This window comes from Peromyscus eremicus, unplaced genomic scaffold (assembly GCF_949786415.1).
Source record: "Peromyscus eremicus unplaced genomic scaffold, PerEre_H2_v1 PerEre#2#unplaced_46, whole genome shotgun sequence".
NCBI lineage: Eukaryota > Metazoa > Chordata > Mammalia > Rodentia > Cricetidae > Peromyscus > Peromyscus eremicus.
The window spans coordinates 1,174,587-1,187,541 of NW_026734297.1; the positions used below are offsets into that span (position 1 = coordinate 1,174,587).

At 37.7% G+C, this 12,955-nt stretch overlaps 1 long non-coding RNA gene across 1 annotated transcript; it reads right to left on the bottom strand.

Moving 5' to 3' along the window:
- Positions 1-3,737: 3,737 nt before the first annotated feature.
- On the bottom strand, positions 3,738-9,845 carry LOC131901192 (uncharacterized). Its single transcript, XR_009376430.1, has 4 exons — positions 9,819-9,845; positions 9,211-9,287; positions 4,907-5,005; positions 3,738-3,977 (listed from the first exon to the last, which is right to left on the bottom strand). It is a non-coding gene; the product is annotated as an uncharacterized LOC131901192 (long non-coding RNA).
- Positions 9,846-12,955: the final 3,110 nt, after the last annotated feature.

Consider the following 12,955-nt stretch of genomic DNA (forward strand, 5'->3'; position numbering starts at 1 on the left):
AATGGAGTGAACTTCTGAAAGTGTAAGTGAGCTCCATCAATTAAATGTTGTCCTTCTAAGAGTTGCTGTGGTCATGGTGTCTCTTTACTTTACAGCAGTGGAAACCCTAACTAAGGCAAATATGCATGAGGGTGAGGTCTAAAGTGCCATGGACATGCTAGGACGCTGGAGATGCAAGGAATGTGAGATGTATGTAAGCACGCTCACATTTAAAAAGTGGAATGATCCAGCTGGGATCTCCCACTCACCCAAGCTCTCTTTCCCTCGACCCTCGCCCTTCACTACCCCCACTCATGTCCAGGCTGTTCATGTAGATCTCATTCCATTTCTCTGTCATTGGGCGATCCCTGTGTCTTTCTTGGGGTCCTGTTTTCCAGGTAGCCTGCCTGGTGATGTGAGTAGCAGTCCAGTCATTCTTGTTCCACATCTAGTATCCTGTTATGAGTGAGTACATACCATGTTTGTCTTTCTGAGTCTGGGATACCTCACTCAGGATGATTTTTCTAGGTCCATCCATTTGTCTGCAAACCTCATGATGTCATTGTTTTTCTCTGCTGAGTAGTATTCCATTGTGTATATGTACCACATTTTGTTTATCCATTCTTCAGTTGAAGGGCATCTAGGTTGTTTCCATGTTCTGGCTATTACAAACAATGCTGATATGAACATAGCTGAACAAGTGCTCTTGTGGTGTGGTTGAGCATTCCTTGGGTATATGCCCAAGAGTGGTATAGCTGGATCTTGTCGGAGATGGATTCCCAAATTTCTAAGAAAGCACCATATTGATTTCCAAAGTGGTTGTACAAGCTTGCATTCCCATCAGCAGTGGAGGAGAGTTCCCCTAGCTCCACATCCTCTCCAGCATAACCATGGTAAATGAAGACCACATGAGAATAGGAAGAAACAAAGTGCTAGAGAGGCCCACAGAAATCCACAAAGATACCCCCACAACAGACTGCTGGCAATGGTTGAGAGACACTCCGAATTGACCTACTCTGGTGATGGGATGGCCAAACACCCTAATTGTCGTGCTAGAAACCTCATGCAACTACTGAGGGATCTGGATGCAGAGATCCATGACTAGGCCCCAGATGGATCTCTGGGAGTCCAATTATCAAGAATGAGGAGGGTTTATATGAGAGAGAATTGTTGAGACCAAGGTCGGATAAAGCACAGAGACAAATAGCCAAACAAACGGAAACACATGAAATATGAACCAATGGCTGAGGGGTCACCAACTGGATCAGGCCCTCTGAGTGGGTGAGACAGTTGATTGGCCTGATCTGTTTGGGAGGCATCCAGGCAGTGGCACTGGGTCCTGTGCTCATTGCATGAGTCGGCTGTTTGAAACCTGGGGCCTATGCAGGGTCGCTTGGCTCGGCCTGGGAGGAGGGGACTGGACCTACCTGGACTGAGTCCACCAGGTTGATCTCAGTCTGTGGGGAAGGCTTTGCCCTGGAGGAGATTGGAATGGGGGGTGGGCTGGAGGGAAAGTGAGGAGGGCGGGAGGGGGGAGAACAAGGGAATCTGTGCCTGTATGTAGAACTTAATTGTATTGCAAAATAAAAATTAAAAAAAAAAGTGGAATGAGCCTGAGAGAGGCCAGATGTACTGCAGGAGTTAAGGCTGAAAAGGGCCTCTCTATGTCCTTTGGAGTTCATTTCTTGTAATCATATTCCCCACTTTCTTGTGCTGGAGTTGCAAGCTTTGGTATTTTTCTCACTTGTATTTGGTCTCGCTCTTTTTAAGATTTTTGTGTACCATTACCTACACTTTCCTTTTAGAATGCTGGTCTTTAATTTGTGACTTTGTATGTTTAAAGACTCAATATTCATTCTGATTTTGCAAAGGATTAAAGCTTTGAGACTCAGAAGAGCCTTTGGATTTCAGACTTTTGTACATTGTTTGAATTGTGAATCATATGGGGACATTCCAAGTTGCACTAAATGCAGTTTACATTATGAGAAATTCATGAGCCTTATGTATGGAATATTCTTATTTATTTGTGAAGTGTCTTCCAGAGAGCCATCCAATAAATTCCTTCCCCAAAAATAGAGGTGTATTTTTTTTAAAAAGTTGTGGGATCTTTAAAAGTTAAGGAATGCCCTGTACAGTAGATCACTGGAGCCACCCCTTTGAGGGATTATCCTCAATCTTTAGTTTCAGAAGTACTCAGCTAGGTCAAACATAACCGGAACATCTGCCGCCTCACAGTTCAGCCACCTTCCACTGATTTCCTACACCATGCCTTCTTCATTCACATGGACTTAAACTCTCTAAAGTGATGTGCCAAAACCATGCTTTGTTTCTCAAATGGTGTTTGTCACATGACTTAAAGAAGTAATATAGTATCATGGAACAGACAACATTTCATAGTAAATTTTCTTTCTCCTCCTGTCCTTTTCACCAATGAAAGAATGAATTCTACTGAGCAAATATTGTCCAAAATAAATTCCCATCAGGGCTTGGTTCTGAGGCTTAAAGTATCTTAAAAACAAATATTGACATATCACATATATTTTTTCACATATAAGATTGTTTTTGAAACAGAAAATTCCTGCATTTATATTTATCTCAAACTATAAATAATGACAGAGAAAAGTGTTCCAATGCAGCAGTTTAACTAAAGCAGTGCTTCAGTCTTGATGGACAGGGAAGGAGCTTGGCCCTGTCTCAACTTGGCATATCATGCTTTGTTGACTCCCATGGGAAGCTTCATCCTTTCTGAGGAGTGGGTTGGGGAATAGAAATGAGGTTGGGGAGGGAATAGGATGAGAGAGGAAGGGGTGTGTGTGGGAACTGTGGTTGGTATGTAAAATAAACAAAAAATTTAATGAAAAAAAAGCAAAAAACAAAGTAACAAGAGAGGAACCAATATTTGCTGATTGCCTTGCATGGGACACTCAACAGTCAACAGAAAAGGCTTCAGTAGGTTTTATTTTACCCAGAATCACTGGAATGGCAGTAAAAAAGACATTGCAAAAGCAATTGGGATAGCTACTATACATAAAAGGAAGAAGTATCAGAAAGGGTGTGAGAAATTGTAACCTTTGTGCATTGCTGATAGGTATGGAGAGTGATGTAGGAGCTGGGGGATACAGTATGGCGCCTCCTCACAAACCTAAATGGCGAATTACCATATGATTTTTTTATACATATTTATATTTACTTCACATCTATATTTATTCCCCAAAGAATTTCATGTCAGGCCTCAGATACTCATGTACTTCTGAGAAAACACACCTCTGCATTGCTCATTATAATTGAAAGATACCAAGAAGAAATCCATTCAGGGTAAAAGAATAAACAATGGATAAACTAAAAAAACTAAAACAGTGCTCATTTACATAAAGAAGGTATGGATGAACCGTCAATGACCATCATCAAATACTGTATAGCTGCATGAGTAAGTATAAGATCTAAAGGGAAATATAGCAATCAAATGGACTCAAACAACTTTGAATGGGTAATTAAATTATTATTTAATTATTATTAATTATTAATTATTCAATAACTTTGTACATTCAAAAATGATATCTTCTAAAAATATATTGCAAAGCACATAAACATATATACATATAAACATATATACATATAAACATATATACATATATACATATATACACATATACATGAACTATTTACATCAAGGGAAGGAAGGTAAATATAAAATAAACACTGAAGATAGTATAACATATTAACATAATATAACATAATCTAATAAAACAAGATAAACATATGGAAATAAAAACAAGATAATATAATAGTGTAATATAGTATAACATAATAAAACAAAATAAATAGGTGAAAATAACACTGAAGATTATGTAATATAATACTATATTATTCTAAAACATAAAATAAAAATGTGCTTTTTTTGAAGCAATTATTGGAGAAGAGACAGATTTTCTCCTGAGTTGTCTTATTGTGGATGGTCGGAGAAGTTGTCAGGCAATTGTCGTAGGCTTGTCCAAGTTCTAGGATGAGAATAATTCATTTTAAATGCACAGTGTTCTCTTCTGCTTTATAAACTATATGGTGAAAAGAGCTAGTTAGAGCATTCATAAAATGCATTTCTAGAACATGTGTGCCAACAGAGACGTTTTTGTAAAGTTCACCTTTCATCCATCGTGAACATTCCATTGAATACTTCACTTTCGTAACAGATCTATATGCTCCATGACATTTGTGAACCTTAATGCGAACACCTAACTCTAACCTTAATTCTACTCTAACTATATAACAGGAAGCCTAATCATAAAACTCAACCGAGCCTTAAAGTCTAAATTGGAAACTAACTCTAGTATGTAACAACAGTGAGGAAAACATGGAAGATGGTTAGGAATACCTTTCTTCTTATGAATGAAACCTTTGTGTTAGAAATCGATTTATGTTCTTTTTACATTTTCAACACCATACTATTCCTTTTCTAAAGAATTTATTCTCTCCCTGACCACCAGACACACTGCCCTATTTTCCTCCTTTATGTCCAGTATTTGAAACTCTTCATATTCTTTAGCTCCCAGCTTTCTCTCTTCAGCTTTATTTCCTAATATTCCTGAACTTTTAAAATGTGACCAAAACATACACACACACATTCTAGATATCTATCTATCTATCTATCTATCTATCTATCTATCTATCTATCTTACTATCTATATCTATATAATCTATCTAAATAACTATATATGTATATATATATATATATATATATATATATATATATGCGATTGATGACAATCTTGATTTAGCCAGTTGTTGACTCATGAGATAATCATTCCATTGACAGTTAACTCTTTTTATCCCCCATGCTGCACTGAAATACTTATACTCCTGAGCTGGAAAACTGAGTATATATTTTAGATAAACATTCTTTCTAATACATTTAAAAAAATATAACTCTTACCATCACTTTTTTATGTTTTCTCTTCTATTTCTTGTAGTGGGAAGAAGAGCTCCGTTTTTTGGTGAAACATGCACAAAAGCATGCTCTTATAGCATCAATCTGTAAGAGATTATGTAAATTAAGGAGTTTTTAAACTGAAAATTAAAACAATGTCACCCAAGATTTGAACCATCCATTCAACTAAAAAGGGCAACTATGGCTGATTGCATATTTTACATACATTCACAATTTTAGAATAAGTTACAATAGTATGAGAATTAAGTACTAGGACTCCTTCAGAAAGGGAGGGACTCTGAGTTCTAGGCTTAGGCTACCTCTGATGTTCCAGAAACTCCAGAACCAGATGAAAGATTCTGACTTCCCTTTAGGGCCACATAAGATACCCATGAACTTTGTCCTGGGGCCTGACTTGCATGATCTCCTACAACAACATAAGGCCCAGGGATTTTCCTCTAGAATCCCAGGCAGTATGACTTCCTACACCAAGTGAGGGACCCTGCCTTCTAGATGTTAGGCCCACTGATGAACTAGGCAAACTCCATGACCAGTTGAGAGGCTCTCACTGCTTTGATTCAACCTATGTATTCTGCTCGGGACCATTCCCACACGTGGCTAGGTTTCACCTGCCAGGCACCACCTGTATTGACACATGAACCCTGCTCTAGGCTTAAACAGAGGCTGACTCCCAGAAGAAGGATATCCTTCAAATCACAAACATATTTAAAAATCTCCTTTGAATGTAATTCTAAAATCTAAAAGAAATGGATGTATTTCTAGATTCATTGTATGTAATGAAATTAAGTCAGGAGGAATGAGATATATATATGCACTATTGAGATTGAAGAAGGAACAAAATACTTTTCAACTAAAAACTGACCAGGACCAGATGGAGTATTTGAAGAATTTTACTGAATACCAAAGAAAAATGAATATCATTGCTACTCAGATCATTTCATGAAATAGTAAAACAAAGGATTTCTCCAAAATTTTTATGATGCCAGTAATACCTTGATACCCAAACAAGAGAAAGATTCATATGAAAAGAATTAAAACCACAGACTGATTTTCATGATGAGAACAGATACAAAACTTCTAAATGTGAGATTGACAAGCTGGGGTTTGAGAAGTGCCCCAGCATTGACAAGCAATGCCTATTCTTCCAGAGGACCCACTTTCAATGCCCAGCATCCACACCATATCTCACAGCTATCTGTAACACCAGTTCCAGGGAATTGGATGCTCTTTTCTGGCCTCTGAGTATACCAAGCACACATATCATGCACAAGAATACATGTAGGCAAATAACCATATATATAAAATTAAAAATGATATTGGCAAAGAGAATTTAAGACCATAACAAAAAGATTATCCATGATGGCCCTTTTGGTTTCATCCAAGAATGCAGGGTAAGAAAAATGTATGTAAATCAATCAATACAACAAATCAAATAAATGGAATAAAGAAATTCACATGATCATCCCAATATATGCATGAACGACCACTAACACAATTGAACATTTGGACCTTAATGATAAAAGTCAGGAGAGGCTAGGTATGGGTAGAGAATATGTCACAATTATACAAGCAATAAACAACAAGCCTACCATCTACATATTCTAAAATGGAGAAAAAATATTAATCTAACCATAATGATGAGAAAAAAAGGCAATCATTGTTCACTGTCTCTATTCTTTTTAATAAAGAGCTGAAGTTCTAGACAGACCCAATAAGGTAAGAAGGATATTAAAGCATACAAAGTGTGAGAGAACTCAGAATGCCCCTACTTAAGGATGGTAGGATTTTATCAGCTGTAAAAGGGTTGAGGCTCCACAAAAAGTCTTACAGCTGATAAACACTACAACAAATTAGCATTTCACAAATTTAACACCAAAATCAGTGATAACAAACTGAATAAAAAAATCAATGAAAGAATCCCACTCACCTGCCCTAGGATATAGAATCAACCTTGATAGCCATCAGCAGATGAATGGATAAGGAAAATGTGGTATATACACACAATGGAATATTACTCAATAAAGAAAAATAAAATAGTAAAAATTGCAAGTAAATTAATAGAACTAGAAGAAGTTTTACTCAATGAGGACAGCTAGAATTAAAAAAGCAAATGTGATATGCTGCCCTCATGTGTAGATATTAGACTTTTGTATGTTCAAATAGGATTACACGAGGAAACCTAGAAATTAGACGTGGTCTATTGTAGATGGACCCATTGAAAGGGAGATAGTAAAATATATGTAAAATTAAGTTAGAGAAGGAGAATACTGGATGTTGACAGTTTCAATCATGGAAGGATTGGAGGATAAAGGACAGAATGATGAGTGCCAAATAAAAATGAAGGTCTATGAATAAAGCCTTATAGGAACCAAGATCTTGAAAATTAAGTAAAATATAATTTAAGGGGAGGTAGAACACAGGTGACAAGAAATAACACTGGAGCAATAAGTACTCTGGGCTAAGGTTTAAGTGGCAATGAAGGTAGAAGAGTAAGTCAGAGCAGGGACTAAGGTGTAACTGAACATAAACTAAGGCTGTATGAAGGCTTGTGGAAGCGACTAGTTGGTCAAATAGTTTAAAAGACATACTAAAAAGAGTTAGTTCAGAGGTACCTGGAATGTGTTGACTTATCTCATAAGACATGAGATTTACATTGAAACTCCAAAACAAGGGACAGCATACCTCCCTTTGAGTTGTCTGTCAAGTAGGCCTCCATGTCATCCCAAATAACAATCTATTTCTACACATTCTGGTTGTTTGTCATAACTAAATGGTAAGACTCTTTGTTGAAGATACCACACAGTCTGGTTGCAGGGCATTTAGAATTCAATCTTTAGCAGACAAGGAATTTCTGCCTTTCATCATAATAAAAGTTGTAATTCCAGCCACTGGTCATGAAATACATCAAGAGTCTATCCAGTCTTGGACCTTTCCTATGACAACAGTGACCAGCCAGGCAAGCTGTCCACAATGGTTGTGTGGTAGTTATGTAAATAACCAACCTTGTTAGGAATGGATGGGAGACCTGCACCAAGCAATGGATTAAATGTCTGATGCTGTAAACCTTGTCAAAAGCTTATGTCTGGAATAGTCATAAGGTAGTTCAGGAGAATCAACTAGTGCTATTATTATTTACATTTATACTCATAGGTTTGTTCTGCTCTCATTGTTGGTCATATGATATTTTTTTCAGAGGGTAATGGTTAATGTTAATATTAACTAGTTAACATGATAAGGATAAGCCAGTGTGAAGGTTCATCTGCAGATGGGTCATTTGCATTGACCTTCCACTACTGAAAGCTCAAGAAACAATGAGGAAGAACGGTCTGAAAACAATGTAAGAGTTTGAAGTACACTGAAATGTTCTTTTGGGGACATGGCATAACGGATGCACAGATCAACTCAGAACAGTTGTGTCTTACACTAGACTTTCACAAGCTCAAGCCAGTCAAGATGCCAGCATGAGTGAGGAAACATCTCTCAAGGCCCCAGCACTAGATGAGGAGCAATTGGCCATGGCTGGTTGTGAAAGGAGGAGATTAATTTATCTGTGGGCTGTGGCTTAGGACAGATTGCTCATGTCCCAGAAAGTGTCTTCACACACATTCACAGATGGTCAGCCCTACTTGGACTCAGTGGGCTATTAATAGTAACTTTAAGAGCCAGGCAGTGGTGGCACACACCTTTAATCCCAGCACTCAGGAGGCAGAGACAGGCGGATCTCTGTGAGTTCAAGGCCAGCCTGGTTTACAGAGCAAGTTCCAGGATAGGTGCAAAGCTACACAGAGAAACACTGTCTCAGAAAACAAAAACAAAAGTTAATTTTAGGAGACATTAAGCAAAGAAGAGGAAGAAGAGGAAGAAGTGAGTTCCAGGAAAGGTGCAAAGATACACAGAAAAACACTATCTCAGAAAACAAAAACAAAAACAAAAACAAAAGTAAATTTTAAGAGACATTAAGCAAAGAAGAAGAAGAGGAAGAAGAAGAAGAAGAGGAAGAGGAAGAGAAAGAAGAAGAAGAAGAAGAAGAAGAAGAAGAAGAAGAAGAAGAAGAAGAAGAAGAAGAAGAAGAAGAAGAAGAAGAATGATGAGTTCCATCAGCACAAGATGGAAGGAATCAGTGGTGAATGTAGTTTCAAAGAATAAATAGTAAGAATACTTAAAAAAACAAACGTTTACATTCTATGTATTAATTCTAGAAGACATACTAAATTTAACCTTATTTGGCCTATGGAACATTACTGTGGAAACAGCATAAATGTGCAATGTAAACTGAAGTATATACTTACAAATGGCCGCTTATTTTTTCTAGCACTGTGCTGCCTCTGCTCTTCTGAGGCATGCTCTTGGTCTTCCATGACAGATGCTGTTAAGAAGTGCACATATTTCACTAAGCAAAGTACAATGAACATTTAGGGGAAAAGCTGTCCATTGCTATAATGAATTACATTAGGGATGAGAAAATATTTATTTTCATTTTCCCAAGCAAAAGTTTGAATTAAGTATAAACTGCAGTGGAAACATTTAACTTCTCTTTTCTGCTTAATAAAGGATCTCTCTCCAAAACATGTGTCTGGGTGTGGTTTTTCTCTGAGCAGAGGTTTAGGAAGCAGCCCCCACTCTATGAGAGTTCCCTTCACTTATATATTCAGATTGATCTCATATATTTCTGAAGATAAAGCAAATGAAATATGGACACCTGAGAGGTGGGAGCAAGGACTCCGTATTTGACAAACAAAATCTTATCTGTTGCTCAGATTTGATAATGTGTGTGTTACTACCATTCTACTAATCCTTTTGTTTCCTATATGTGTAGTTGTCTGTCTATTACAGATAGTGTTCTGTTCTATACACAATCATTCTATAGAATAAGTATATTTCAAAATGTAGTACTTACTTCTCTCCTGATGCATTATTACATGTTTTTCTGCACCGTTGTCCATATTGGATGAGTCAGGAGCTTTTGTAGACGATTCCTGGGGTACGTTAGGGTCACACACACTCTATCAACAGCAGTATTGGTAACATATGTTAGAAAGTTCTTATTTGATTTCTAAGAACATACTTGAATTCTTAATTTTATTGAAATTCTATGTAGTATATATTGAAGACAAAGACATTTTAATAGCAAATCTATTGTGCACAGTAAAGTTTAAATCTATCCTTCATTTTTCATGGCACTTCACTATGTAAGAAGTACAAAGAAAAAAGGAAACACATTCAGAGGATTTGACCTGATGTACAATATTATCAAAATAAAAGCAACTACTTTTATGTAAGAACTGTTAACGCTATTTATATTCCCAAATGAATTTGGAGGACATTTATAAAATAAAGAATTGCCTACCCTATTATCAGGAAAATTTCTTTGGACAGTGTGGTACTTTGAATGCAAATGGGCCCCATAAGCTTATAGGAAGTGTCACTATTGGCGGTGGTGTGACCTTGTTGGGGGAAGTTTGTCTCTGTGGGGGCCATTTGAGGTCTCCTGTGCTCAAGTTACACCCAGAGTAGACACAGGCTCTTTTACTGCTTGCTGATCAGGATGAGAACTCTCAGCTCCTTATCCAGGACCATGTCTGCCTGCATGCTGCTATGTCCCACCATGATGATGGTGGACAAAACCTGTGAAACAGGAATCCATCCCAATGAAATGGTTCCCTAATAGGAGTAGCCATGGTCATGATATCTCTTCCCAGCAATAGAAACCATATCTAATACAAACAGTATTGATTTCTATTCTCCTATTTGTCTCCCTTTAATTTTGTTCTCCTGATTTATTGCTCCAGCTAATAGATTGAGCACAGCATAGAAAAGGATTCAAGATGATAGACAAACCTGTCTCTTATCACCTCAATGCACTCATGTTTTCTTCCATTGAGGATGATGTTGGCTCTGAGTTTCTCCTTATATAATTGTTATGGTGTTGAGGTATTGTCCTCCTTGTCTTACACTCTCTGGACTGTTATCATGATGGTATATTGGATTTTGGCAAGGGCCTTATCTACATGTATTGAGAAGTTTAGGTGACTTTTTGTCTAAGTCTGTTTCTGTGCTTTGTTAAATCTGTTGACTTGTGTATTTCAAACCATCTCTGCATCTCTGAGATAAAAAACAAGTTGTTCATGGTGGATCATTGTACCTAGAGTTTTCCTGCCTGGCCCACAGTCAGGACAAATCTCTCTCACCTGCCAGTCCTACAGATGCTAAGACCCAACCAAGTAAACACAGAGACTTATGTTGCTTACAAACTGTATGGCTTTACCAGGCTTCTTGCTAACTGTTCTTCCAGCTTAAATTAATCCATTTCTATAAATCTATACCTTGCTACGTGGCTCGTGGCTTACTGGCATCTTCACATGCTGTTTGTCATTGTGGCAGCTGGCAGTGTCTCTGACTCAGCCTTCCACTTCCCAGCTTTATTCTCCTCCTTGTCTCGCCTGTACTTCCTCCTGCCTGACTACTGGCCAATCAGTGTTTTATTTACCAACCAATCAGAGCAACACATTTGCCATACAGAACATCCCACAGCAGACCATCTTTTTGGGGTGTGTCTAGTTTAGCTTTGAAAGTTATTTTATTGAGTATTTTTGAATCTCTGTTCAAAGGCTCTTGTAAATTCTGTTGGTTGCTCTCCTGATCTGTAATATCCAGGGCTTAATATCACAGCATATAGTAAATATTCACTACATGTGAATTACAACTTTTTGGTTTTATTTTAAATTTATTTATTTATTTCACATCCCAACCACAGCTTTCCACCCCACCTCTACTTCCTGTGTCTCTCCCTACACTGTCCCCCATGCACTACTCAGTTTCTATTCATAAAAAGGCAGGCTTCCCATGAATTTCAACAAAACATGGCATCACAAGTTCCAGTAAGACTAAACACAAATGCTTGCTTTAAGGCTGGGCAAGGGACCCAAGTATGAAGAATAGATCCCTAAAGCCAGCAAAACAATTAGAGAAAACTTCTGCTTTCACTTTTAAGAGTACTACAAGAAGGAAGATCTACCCAACTGCCACATATATGCAGAGGGCCTAGGTCAGTCCGTGAAGGCACTCTGGATGTCATTTCAATCTCAATGAGCTCCTATGAGCCCAGGTTAGTTGAATCTGCGGGTTTTCATGTGATGTCCTTTACCCCTCTGACTCCTCTAATCCTTAATCCCATTCTTCAGCAGGATTCCCCCAGGCTAGGCCTAAATTTTGGCTGCAGGTCTCTGTATCTGTTTCCTTCAGGTGTTGGGTGAAGCCTGTCTGATGACAATTGAGCTAGGGCACAATCAAGTTTGTATTCTGGTTCTGGGTACCTCACTCAGGATGTTTTTTTCCAGTTCCACACATTTGCCTGAAAATTTCTTTCCTTTTTCTTTTTTTGGTTTGATTTTGGTTTTTGTTTGTTTTCGATTCTTTTATTTATTTATTTGTTTGTTTGTTTGTTTTACATCCTAACCACAATTTCTGCCCTCTCTTCACCTGCCTTTCAGTCCCTCACCTCCATTCACTTTCTGTTCCCACCCCCCATCAACTCCTCCTCCCTTTTGTTTAAGAAAGGGCAAATTTTCCATGAGTATCAACAAAGCATTGCATATCAACATGGCATGTCAGTTTAATGATGTCATTTTTTTAACAGATGAGTAATACTCCATTATGTAAGTGTACCACATTTTCTATATCCTTTCTTGTGTTGTTGGACATCTAGCTTGTATTGAGGTCTGGTCTGTTATGAAAAAAGTAACTCTGATCACAGATGTGTAAGAGTCCTTGTGGTACGATTAAGCGTACCTTGGTATATACCCAAGATTGTTACAGCTGTGTCTAGAGGTAGATGGATTCTCAATTTTGAGACATTATTGAGCTAATAGACATTATGACTCACATGGACCCAACAGAGCTCCTGAGACCATTTCATCCAAACATAAATGAAGACATTTCTCAGCACCTCATGGAACACTCTCCAAATTGACAACATATTCAGTCACAAAGCAAGTTTTGTCAGATACAAATAAATTGAAACACACTCCCTGCATC